A 13,071-nucleotide genomic window follows, 5' to 3' on the forward strand; every position below is an offset into this window, starting at 1 on the left:
GATGAATTACCATCTATTTCTTTTACAATATAGGACGACAAGTTATAATCCAGTTGACTATCTAGTGGGCTCTCGATGCAACAAGCATTATCCAATCTTTTTTTAATAAAAAAAAAAAAGTTCTATAACGTTTGTATTTTTACTTTGCTGCCATGCTTAATACAGAGATTGCTGCTAATGTAATGTAATGTTCCGCACACGGAGGGCCATGTTTAATAACATGGTGCCAAGAGCAACTATTAGATCTGTGGGAAAGGACTACTGACCCATAGCACTTGCTGGCGCCTTATTATTAAATTAGATTCTTCGCCCTTGCTGCCATGCTACCACGGTAAGCTGCCATACCTACACCTCTGACTTCTTTGCAGTTTCGTGTGATTATTATGAAATCCTACAGGCCAAATGTGGCAAGCCAGACTGCTCATCTATTTTTATGTATGTTGCATTTTACACCATTTATACCACTGGAAATACCATGTTTGCCCAGCTCATTTTTGGTATGTTTTTTTTTCTGGGAACTGTAATCATATCATATTTTGTTTAAAATGTTAATAAAACAATTCTACGGTTTGCTGCACTCGTGTCTTTATCCATCTTGCTGGGTTGAATGAAAATAAAAATGCTCTGAGACCGTATTACTCATTATAGGTAAAGTGTTACCGGGCCAGGCCCCCCTTGAGTAAGAGCAACTATTGAATGTTCTGTAGGAAATATTGATCAACCGTTGCGGATTTAGGGTATGTTCACACGTAGTCAACAAAAACGTCTGAAAATCCAGAGCTGTTTTCAAGGGAAAACAGACCCTGCTTTTCAGACGTTTTTTTACCAACTCGCATTTTTCGCGGCGTTTTTCACGTCCGTTTTTGGAGCGGTTTTCATTGGAGTCTATGAGAAAACCGCTCCAAAAACGTCCAAAGAAGTGTCCTGCACTTCTTTTGACGAGGCTGTATTTTTACGCGTCGTCGTTTGACAGCTGTCTAACGACGATGCGTAAATAACAGGTCGTCTGCACAGTATGTCGGCAAACCCATTCAAATGAATGGGCAGATGTTTGCCGACGTATTGGAGCCGTATTTTCAGACGTAAAACGAGGCATAATACGCCTCGTATACGTCTGAAATTTGGCCGTGTGAACATACCCTCAAAGCGCACGCTGTATGTTCGTTACTCTGCCACTCACTATGATTGTCTGAAGGCGCCGTGATACCTTTTGTACCTAAGGGTAAGGCCACACGGAGCGGGACTGACCCGGCGCCATGTTTTGCACAGCTGTCAAGCTTGTTGAAGGCTGTGCATTGTTCCAGGTAAAACTGCTCTTTATCGGTAAAATCATGCAGCCATTAATACACCCGTCACAATTTTGCAGGAAAAGAACTGTTTTACAACGTGCGGTCATTAACCGGCAGTTTGACAGCCGCGCTAAACAGTGTGCAGGCGCGGCTGTTGGCCGCATGGCGCCGGGTCAGTGCTGCTCCATGCGCCCTTACCCAAAGGAGTTGCTGCTATGATCACGTGGTTCCTCTTAGCCAATCAGACTGAGAGGCAGAGTAATGTTAAATTCACACCAAAAGACAATACCCCGAGCCAACATTTGCTGATCCATTACCTATAGAGCATCTTACAGATGCTTTTTATAATGCTTCAAAGTGGTCGCTCATAGGAGATCTATGCATACCGTATAGTTACACCCTCCTCTAAGCATGATCATTACAGCAGAGACGTGGCGTGAGGGATACATCACTTTCTATGCAGGTATTTTTTCCCCTGCCAACCTGCATATCGGCGCCATGTCTGTAAACAGACATGCTCATAGTAGGGATCTCCTGTTCGAGTGACGCTATATAAGGTTAAAACATGGCTTAGAAAGATTATAGAAACACTATACGTTCCTGTGCTAGGTTAGCATGTTGTTTTCTATGTTCGAACACCACACAAGGAGCAGTGTGAGATGTAATATAGCAGCCATGTCTTCTTAAGAAAATATTCCTATTTCCACAGGGACTATAAATAAAATATGACACAGCTTTTAACAGATCCTTAATGCACATAGCACTATTTTCAAGTCACGAAAGCCCAAGTGTTTCATAGTCGCTTATGAACATTAACTCTTGTGTGCATTTATTACTCCATTTTTGGAATAACTGATGTAAAATAAACGAGTTGGAGATTCTAATGGTGTGTGTGTGTGTGGTGTGTGTGTGTGTGGTGTGTGTGGGGTGTGTGTGTGGGGTGTGTGTGGTGTGTGTTTGGGCTATACCGTATTCAGATGGGATAGAAAAGATAAAAAAGGTGGAGGGGTTTGTCAGTTTGTAAAATAGAGCCTAAGACCAGTCCTGAATGAAGACATTGGGGGAGACTGACAGTGTGGAGTCTTTATGGGCAAATCTTCATGGAACGGTAAACTACTGATTGGAGTTTTTATAAGCCACCGAACATAGCGGAACAGGCAGAGGATGAAATCCTGCAGCAAATAGAGAAGGCAGCAAATAATAATGGGCTCCTTATTATGGGGGATTTTAATTATCCTGACATTAATTGGGACATACAGGCCGCTGGATGTGCTAAAAGCTGGAAGCTTTTATACAATTGAGTCAAGACAATTATTTCACTCGGTTAATAAACTAACCAGAGGGGAGATTGTGCTGGATCTGGTCTTATCTAATAGACCAGACACAATATGAGATGTGGAGGCCTGGGAGCACTTGGGCAATAGTGACCACAATATGGTAAGTTTTAATATAATTGTCAATAAAGCCATACGCAATAATAGCATTAATTCATATACTTTAAATGGAATAAAACTGAAGATAACGGAACAGGAGAAGGACCTGGGTGTTCTGGTAACAAATGAGCTAAGCAGCAGCACTCAATGTCAAGCAGCAGCTGCAAAGCAAATAGGATTTTGGGGAGTGTAAAAAGAGACATACTTACTTCTCACATTCTGATCCTGTGAATTCAAAAAGATCTCCGGCTAAGAAGCTCGGTGCACTTACTACAGCTCCTGGTGTTACCAAAGAAAACTCAAGTGTCCCAGAAGCCAACTACCGCCAATAAAATACTGTTGATCTGCAGAACCTTGCTGAAGAGTTTCCCTGCAGTTGTCCGGAGTTATAAACCTCATCGCATCCGCTACGTGATCCTCTGATCCAAACCTTTCCCTAACTTCAACTTCTTTATTAGCTATTCTCATGACCGCATTGCTCCAGATATTGGGATTCTCCAGATAAAATGCTGATCGTTCTCCGTTCCTCCAACTCCTGAACTACAGATGTTCTGGCCATAAATTGATGACAAATTAGATTTGCAAAAAAGACGACGTTTCTGTCACCCTCTCCTATGATCTACAATGGTGCGTACACAAGAAAATCCATTTGAACAGATTCCCAGCAACAAACTGGACCATTCAGGTGACTCATTTATCTTCCGGAGGAAATGACCCAACTTTTATGAAGACATAATCCAGCTAGAATATTAAACCTGTCATCTTTTCTTTAGTATTTTGTAAATCAGAAATAAAGACTTGCCATTTTTATTTCAGGTGATTCCAGAATAAACTTTCATGCCGCTAAATATACGCAGATAACTTCACCAATGGTGAGTGTTCATACCAAGGAGCTGCAGTAACAAAGCAAATTTATTTGCCTACTAAACGTCTGATCTTTTGGTTGGAATACTTATTGCACGTGTTGGGACGTTTTAGTCATAGAGGGTGGTAACCCATACAGACCGGGTACTTCTCACAGCTGAGGGTTTGTATAAAAGCAATCTTCTGTGATCTAGATACATCAGCAGTGCAACTTCCTTGTTTTATTAATATCTTCAGTGGGGGAGATTATTACTAGCGCGCCTTCCGAGGGATGCGCCACAACGGAGTTCCATGCGTAAATTTTGCGCCATTTACGGTAGCAGCAAAGTGGATGAGATTTAGAAAATCTCATGCCCGCACTGTGGAAAAAAACGTAGCGTAAACGTTAATAAAGTGACATGCGGAATTTAATTCCGCAGCATGTCCATTTATGCTACAGTTTTGTTGATTTTCCGTTTCAGGTTTTCCCCATTGCATTCAATGGGGATACAAAACCCGCAACAGAAAGCCCAGTGTTGCGACTTTTGCGGCATATTCGCAGAAATTGCACCGCAAAAATTGCAACTACTGAAATAAAAAAATAAAAAACATACCCTGAACGCCCTCCTCCTTCCTGCAGGCCGGCCTCCTGGGATGATGTTGCATCCCATGTGATGTCTGCAGCCAATCAGACTGTGATTGGCTGCAGCTGTAGTCACATGGGATGATACGTCATCCCAGAAGGCCGGCCTGGATGACGTTACATCCCATGTGACCGCCGCTACAGCAAATCACAGGCTGCAGGGTCATCCAGGGAGGCCGGACCGGACTGCGATGGAGGGACGCGTTGCCATAACAACGACCTACGTAAGTATCAGTGGTTTTTACCACTGCTTTCTGCAGCGGAAATTCCGTCTGAAAAAGCGCACCAAAATGTGGTGCGGTTTTCGGATGGAATGTACTGCGGGTTCCAGTTCGGATATGCTGTGTGGTTTTTAAGCAGCATATCCGTTCTGTGTGAACCCGGCCTAAGGGCTCATGCACAACCGTGTTTATCTTCAATGTGCTATCCACATTCTTCGTGGATAGCACACTGACCCATTCATTTCAGTGTTTTTTGCGGAACTTCTCTCTGCAAATTATAGAACATGTCCTATCCCTGTCTGTTTTTGCAGACCTTTGCCACCATTGAAGTCTATGGATCCGCAAAAATAACGGACAGCACATGGAAGCAATCCTTGCATTTTGCGGATGTGACGTTAGGCAACGCCTAGGGTGCAGACCGCGAAATACGGATGACACACGGAAACATGGCCCTCACATACGGAACGATTGTAGAGGCAATTACGGACACAAATACCATCACTAGGATCCGTATTTTGAGGCCCGATCAACAGTTGTGTACATGAGGCCTAAAAAAAAGCCTTCAGCATGTATAACATCTATAGTGTACACATTGTAGCAAACCCTCAGCTGTTAGAATAATAAGATCTGGATAGATTTTCAACCTCTGGAAGTACAAGAATGTCACCATTACATGACAGCAAATACAGAAGCCAAATGATACAACAAAATGTATAATTAAGCTTTTACTCCTTTTCCCTACACATGACAATCTTCAGGGTTTTTAATCTCCATATTATGTCATTCAAAGTGAATAAATGTTTCTTCAAAGTAGAATCTATAAAACAACACAAAATAATAGATGTACAGCGCTGTGAGATGATCTAGAATGCAGCAAAGTGATCTCAATGGTCCTAAAGCCTTCCATTCAGAAATGGGTTTATATTAAGGAAATAATTACTAATAATAAGTAAATGATGATTACAACTCATGTATTTAATACTGCTGTATGGCTGAAGCTCGCACGATTCTGTGTCCACTCCTTGACCCCACATTCACTATCTCACAAGGAGGGATTTCCTTCTCTTTCCCTGTCTGGATAGAAGCCAGCTTTGTCATTTCAGAAGCGTAACTGCAGCTGCCGTCCTCGCGCCAGACAGGCCTCATATAATGCAATAAAATCAGCAACATGAGATATCGCAGTGACTCATTCATAGCTATGTGCTGCTGTCCAGAGCGGACAACTGGATCTACAAACAGCTTTTGTATAACTTCAGATCATCAGTGTTGTCTTACAATAAAATGTAAAAGGGTTGCCCCATCAGGATGACATCTCTGAGTAAAGAGCTAATAGGACATATGGACATAATAGAAGGAAGTTCCCGGCTCTAGAAACCCCTCTATTTGCCATAGTGGAGAGTCGTTGGAAAAGCACTGGACTCCGTGCAACCATCTATTACATGGTTGCCCATTTAATACTACGCACAATGTAATACTACATGAAATATGTAACTTCTCGCAGCTTCTCTTGTGGACATCAGCTCATCAACTGGGTTTCCTGTAACTAAATCCACTACAGAATGTCTCTGTCCTGTCTTCTCTGTCCATGCATCAGATGAAAGGCCCATTGATTTCAATAATCACTTTAAAATGCTTCTCAACGGAAGTGCCTGGCAGCATATCCCATGTATCTATGATATATCAGCAGATCATTTTGATTGGACTTCCCCTTTAATGAATCATCAGAGTACTGGATTAGAAAACAAGTTATGGCTCTTGCACACGACCTTGTGTGCGATGTGGGAAAAGATACGACATGTTCTATCTTTCCACGGATCGGAGAATCGGTCAAGAGGGCTTAGTAATGTTGTTATGTCACCATTCTCTCTCACTTTATCTCAGTGGAATTAAGGTTTGGGACGTATCGGATGTGACACTGAGCTGAGGATCAGGGGAGCAGGTCTAACAGCAGTGGCTTGGGTTTATTTACCCACATACATCCATACAGTATGGACACAACACATTCATAGAGACTTTCAGCACTTTCTAAGTTGTCCCACGTGTAATTTATAGCACTAATGCTCGCCTGTTTCTGTAAACCTCATAGAGGCAGATTTATCAATGGTTTTGTGGCCTGGGCATATTGAAAAATATGGTGTTCAGGCTGAGAACACCGTGTTCATGAAAGCTCTGCGCCATGTTTCCCGTGGAAATGTGTTAGCAAAATTGTCTGAGGCTTGAGAGTTGCACTGAGGATCATTTATCAACATTTTCCGACCTGCCGTTGTTTTTAGCCGACACCAGATTCATCAACAGCTCGTGCACCGTGATGATGATCCGGCGCCTTCTGCACAAGAGAGATACCGGGGGCATCGCTTTCATGGTGCATCAACATTAACAAATCTCCCCCATCGACTACAGCTTGCAGGATGGGGCTTAAGCTACTATTCTATATAATAACAATGTAAGATACTGTATATGTATTAAAACTTGATGATATATAACATTGGGACTAGTCAGTAGTCCATTAATATCTGAAAGATATGTACCCTCGCTGATGAGCTAAATCAGGGATCTCAAACTCGGCCGGGTAAGTGGGCCACACATAGAAAAAATGGGAAGTTGACGGGCCGCATTACTTTCAAATTTGATACAATACAAAATTATTGTTAATCAATTAGTTATTTGAATTACTATAATAATACTACCTTACTATAATAATAGCGCTAGGTTTAAAATTTGAAATATTTCTCCACGTGCTTATTTCAACAATCCAGTTTTCCAGTTTAATTGTCGCTTAATGCAGTCCGCCGCTTCAGTTGGCAGTGTTTGGCAGACACACATGTCAAGATTGGGCAGCCCCTTTTTAGATAGTGCCACAGTGCCCTCGGAGGATTCTGCCGCCGTGCCCTCTGTGGATGTTGCCGCAGTGCCCTCTGTTGATGCTGACGCAGTGCCCTCGGTGGATGCTGCCGCAGTGCCCTCTGTGGATGCTGCCGCTGTGCCCTCTGTGGATGCTGCCGCAGTGCCCGCTGTGGATGCTGCCGCAGTGCCCGCTGTGGATGCTGCCGCAGTGCCCTCTGTGGATGCTGCCGCAGTGCCCACTGTGGATGCTGCCGCAGTGCCCTCTGTGGATGCTGCAGCAGTGCCCTCTGTGGATGCCGCCACAGAGTCCTCTGTAGATGCTGCCACAGTGCCCTCTGTGGATAATGCAACACACCCCTACATAATGCCACAGTGCCCTCTGTAGATAATGCCACAGTGCCCTCAGTAGATAAGGCAACACACCCCTAGAAAATGCCACAGTGTCCTCTGTAGATGCTGCCACAGTGTCCTCTGTAGATGCTGCCACAGTTCCCTCTGTAGATGCTGCCACAGTGCCCACTTCAGATGCTGCCACAGTGCCCTCCGTAGATGCTGCCACAGTGCCCTCCGTAGATGCTGCCACAGTGCCCTCTGCAGATGCTGCCACAGTGCCCTCTGCAGATGCTGCCACAGTGCCCTTTGCAGATACTGCCACAGTGCCCTCCACAGATACTGCCACAGTGCCCTCTGCAGATAATGGCACACACACCCCAAGTAGATAGCTCCATTGGGGCTCCCTCTAGGAGTGGAATCCCGAGCCAGAGCGTTGCCAACGCTTTGGCTGGGGATTCCTCTACTGTTGGAGCCCCTGACGTCACTGTCCATACACAGTGACATCAGGGGATCCTCCTGGACTGGAATGTGATATCGGGGGCAAACCCAGAGCCGGAGTCCCAGAGCAGAGCACTAGTATAGGCTCTGCGCCGGAACTCTGGGGAAGCCATTAACATCAGTGTCCATATATGGACAGTGATATCAGCGGCTTGCCCAGAGCTGGAGTCCTGGAGCAGAGCCGCTTCTAGCACTCTGCCTTGGATTCCAGCTCTGCTCCTAACATCACTATGGACAGAGATGTCAGGGGCAACCCTAGAGCTGGAGTCCCGGGCAGAGCGCTAGTAGGCTCTTCCTGGGACTCCAGCTGTGCTCCTGACATCACTGGGACTCCTGCTCTGGGGAAGCCCCTGACATCACTGTTGATGTATGGACACCGATGTCAGGGAATTCCACAGAGTCCCGGAGCAGAGCCGATACTAGCGCTCTGCCCGGGACTCCACTCTGGGGAAGACCCTGACACACTGTCCATATATGGACAGTGATGCCAGGGAATTCCACAGAGTCCCGGAGCAGAGCCTATACTAGTGGTCTGCCCGGGACTCCACTCTGGGGAAGAAACCGACACACTGTCCATATATGGGCAGAGATGTCAGGGAATTCCACAGAGTCCCGGAGCAGAGCCTATACTAGTGCTCTGCACGGGACTCCGGCACTGGGGAAGACCCTGACACACTGTCCATATATGGGCAGCGATGTCAGGGAATTCCACAGAGTCCCGGAGCAGAGCCTATACTAGCGCTCTGCACAGGACTCCGGCTCTGTGGAAGCCCCAGACATTGTGTGTCCAAACATGTACACCGATGTCAGGGAATTCTACAGAGTCCCGGAGCAGAGAAGATACTAGTGCTCTGCCCAGGACTCCGCTCTGGGGAAGACCCAGACATCGCTGTTCATATGTGGACAGCCATGTCAGGGAATTCCAGAGTTTCGGAGCAGAGCCTATACTAGCGGCTCTGTGTCCCGTGGGCCGCGTGCTTGAGACCCCTGAGCTAAATGAAGGTGCCATGGGACTCCAGCAACCGTCTTGTCCTCTTCATTGTTTGCCCAGGTACAGCGCTATAAATTTGGTTGTGGCTCTGGCTGATATTGCAGCTCAGTCACAATCACTTGAATAGTACTAAGACGCTCTGAGTTGCAATGCCAGGCACAGCCAAATGTATGCCAACTATATTCAGATTATCGAGGAAAGGCCAGAACAGGTCATCAATAGTTGTCTCAGAAAAAATGAGGAGCAGATTTTCGTGTTGAATCTCCGCTATGGAAAACAGAGTTGGCAAAAAAAAAAAGAAAATTTTTATCCCCCAGGCGTTGCCGTAGCAACACGTCCCGCTGTTCTCCGTTCAGCCCTGCCTCCTGTGATAACGTTGCAGCCCAAGTGACCGCTGCAGTCTGTTATTGGCTGCAGCAGCCACATCGGATGAAATCATCCCAGAAGGCTGGGCTGCATGAAGAACAGAGGGACACATCACTATGGCAACGCCCGGGGGATAAATATTAGCTTTTTAATTAAATTTAACCCAAAAAATGTTGTTTTTTGTTGTGATTTTTGTGGCTTTTTCCTCGCAAAAAAACGCAATATTTCTATTTGTTGCGGGTTTTACCTTCCCATTGAATTCAATATGTAAAACCCGCAACAAAAGTCCACTGATTCTGCAGCATTAATTGACATATTCTGATTTGAAAAAACACCGCTGGCCAATTTATTTAAGTCTCATTTCCATTCACATCTTATATTAATTAAATCCATTGCGGAAAATCCGCAGCTAATACGCCAAGTGTGAATATACCCTAAGGCCTAATGCACACAACTTTAGTTTTTTTCGGTGTGCGGGAGAACACACGGACCCATTCATTTATAAGGTCCCATGCACACAACTGTGATATTCACGGATTCATGTGGGGGCCTTAAAACTCAGGACATGTCAATTTACTGACCGTATTTGAGGGTCATTTGACCTACTGAGGGGGTATTAGTCTTGTATGATAGATAGATAGATAATGATGACGCACGAATGCACTACGGAAAGTTTTTTGCGGACAAATGGACCGCAAATACAGAAAATGGTTACGTGGTTTTGTGGACGGCCAAAACGCTACTGTCGTGTGCATTAGGCCTAAAAGATACCCCCTCTGGCTTTAGTGAAGGTTTTGCCTGTACCAGCCATTTAGATTTCAGCTTTTCATTTTGCTTTACAGAAAATGACTGGTTGCTATAGACAACTACTCCACTAATATACCTGTAATACATTTTAGATGAGGAGAAGGTTTATAAATATTAATAGTGATTAAATCTTAACTTCCATATCTTTACTTAAAGTGATTATAATAATAATGATTATTATTTTATTTTGTTTGTTTTTTATATATTTTAGAACTCATTGCTTTGTGAAACTCACCCCACCATCTGAGTACATAATGTGATTTTATGTTACGTTGCCTTTTAGGCTTTATCTGCAGTTTGTCTTGACCTCAGTAACTTGTTATTTTGGGAGCGTTCTCTTAGTAATGGGATATGAGTCAGCATTAAATACTGTATGATTAACTGGTATAATCTGCAGACAAGTCCTTGCTTGTTTTATTTTGCACAAATGACTTGATTGTCAATGCCATTTTATATGTTACTTTGTACTTTCTTATACAGTAGATCATATTGTCCAGTGGACACATTACACAATTATTTAGAATAGTAACATGTTTTTGGGCATTTATAAGATGCCCCGCTAATGGGGTTTTAGTGGAAGCACAGGCACAGAAAGATTCCCTGCACAGCATGCAGATCTTGTGAGCCCTCTAGGTCTATCTGAATTTATCAGGGGGCTCACAAGAGCGTTCTATCTCACTGCTCAGCAACCACATGGAGGGCTCATTTGAGCCACCACTAATAAAACTCCCATTTGGCATTGTATCTTATATATGCGTTACAACACAGAGGTGACAGATGCTCTTTTATTTCCCACAACTGGTAATAGTAGATGGGTGAAATGATATGACTACTGTACAGTTGTCCATCAAATACTGTAAAGTCAGCTTAATCCGCTTCACTGAAAAGTAGTCAGTGGACTTGTAGCCTAGTGTGTGTGTGTGTGTGTGTGTGTGTGTGTGTGCGTGCGTGCGTGCGTGCCTGCGTGTAAATTGGGGTAGAGTTAGTACCCATTACTGTGCCACATCTCTGAAGAAAACAGTATGTATTTAAAATAAATTAATTCATCTCCAAATATTGTTATTAAAGAAATTGTAAAGCACATTAAAATGTTTATGCGCTAAATACAGAATCATTTAAAAATTTTTATTGCAGATTAAATGTCAAACGTCTATGAAAAATATGTGATTTGCATAAATACTGCTTCCTGTAATAAGTTTTTCGTATTATAATGTACACATAAATTGAATTAGTAGTCCTATTTTTTTATTTTTCTTACAACTAACAGAAGATGAAGAGCCTCTAACACTATGTTTTCCATTTCAGAGTTTGCTTATTTATTATAACATATCATTATAAAATAATAAATAGTAAACATGAGGCAATCTTTCCACTACTATTCACCATTTCTAATCCATATGAGCTGTTTCTCGTGTCATAATTATCAGAGTGGCTTCTTTCAGCTTGCACACATTCAGCTTCTGTCCCCTAGTTTTAATGGTCACTTTGTTTTTATATGCATTATATCATTTAAACTCTGTTATTACAATATTATAGTTAGAATAAAGCCATGTTGGTATTGTGTTTTTACAACATATAATTGAGCTCTCTGATAAGTAATGATTGTAAATGATGCCCTTTGTTGCCTTGTTCAGCTCCACCCAGAATAGGCCCAACCTCACACAAAGATCTACACCACATGTGGTCACAAGATGGCAGCACAGGCTAAGAAGCTAAGAAATACTGTAGTACATTGACTCTTATGAAGTGCTATGTCGTATATTTATAATTTATTATATCAAGTCCCTCCCAGGTTATTATCCCGCCCATTGCGCAGTGTGATGTTATCAAGGTCCCGCATCACTTTTCCAAAATATTTATAGTGTAAGGACAAAATCGAACATTTCATTGCAGTATTCTTCTGCTGAGGTGCAATCTATTAAAACAGAAGACCATTCTGATAGAGTGTTTGATACATCTGGAACAGATTAACCCCCTGGGGCCGCAGCCATTTTTTGTTTTTTCATTTTCGTTTTCTCCTCCCTTCTTCCAAAAGCTATAATTTTTTCATTTTTCTGCCGACATAGCTGTTTACGGGCTTCTTTTTGCGGGACAAGTTGAATCTTTCAATGTCACAATTTAAACCCCCATATTATGTACCAGGAAACTGAAAAAATAATCCTTGTGGGGTGAAATTGGAAAAACACTGTGATTCCTCCATTGTTTCTTGGATTTTGTTGTTGCGGCAATCACCGTGCAGTGAAAACGACATGTGAACTTTATTCTGCAGCTCAATATGATTATGGCGATACCAAATTTATATCGTTTACAAGGAAAAACAATATGGTAAAAAAAAAATTGTGTTGCCATATTCTGAGACCCATAACTTTTTTTCTTCCATTGATGTAGCGGTGTGAGGGCTTATTGGTACAATTTTGGGGTACATATGACTTTTTTTATCACTTTTTATTCCATATTGCCTTACCGTCCTGTCTGATGAGTTGGTGTATAATTGCCGCCTCCAGGTGGAGAATCAATGGAGGGGTGACTAGGAATTAAGAAAACAGCCTAACTCAGGTGGGAGGGTCGGTGGGACAGGGCCGCATTCTGGAGACAGGTGCTAATCCCACAGGTCCCAGAAATATCCCTTTAAATAAATGAAATTTTCTGATAGTTTGCTTTAATGTATCAGACTGGAGTCCAGGCTTTTTAGCACACGGAGCATTGCCTAGACAGGATACAATCGTGTCCACTTTTTAGCTGAGAGTAGGACCAAGTTTCTATAGGTTTGTAGCCACTGAATGTAAACAAGAGTGTTCTCATT

This window comes from Rhinoderma darwinii, chromosome 3 (genome assembly GCF_050947455.1).
Source record: "Rhinoderma darwinii isolate aRhiDar2 chromosome 3, aRhiDar2.hap1, whole genome shotgun sequence".
Taxonomy (NCBI): Eukaryota; Metazoa; Chordata; class Amphibia; order Anura; family Rhinodermatidae; genus Rhinoderma; species Rhinoderma darwinii.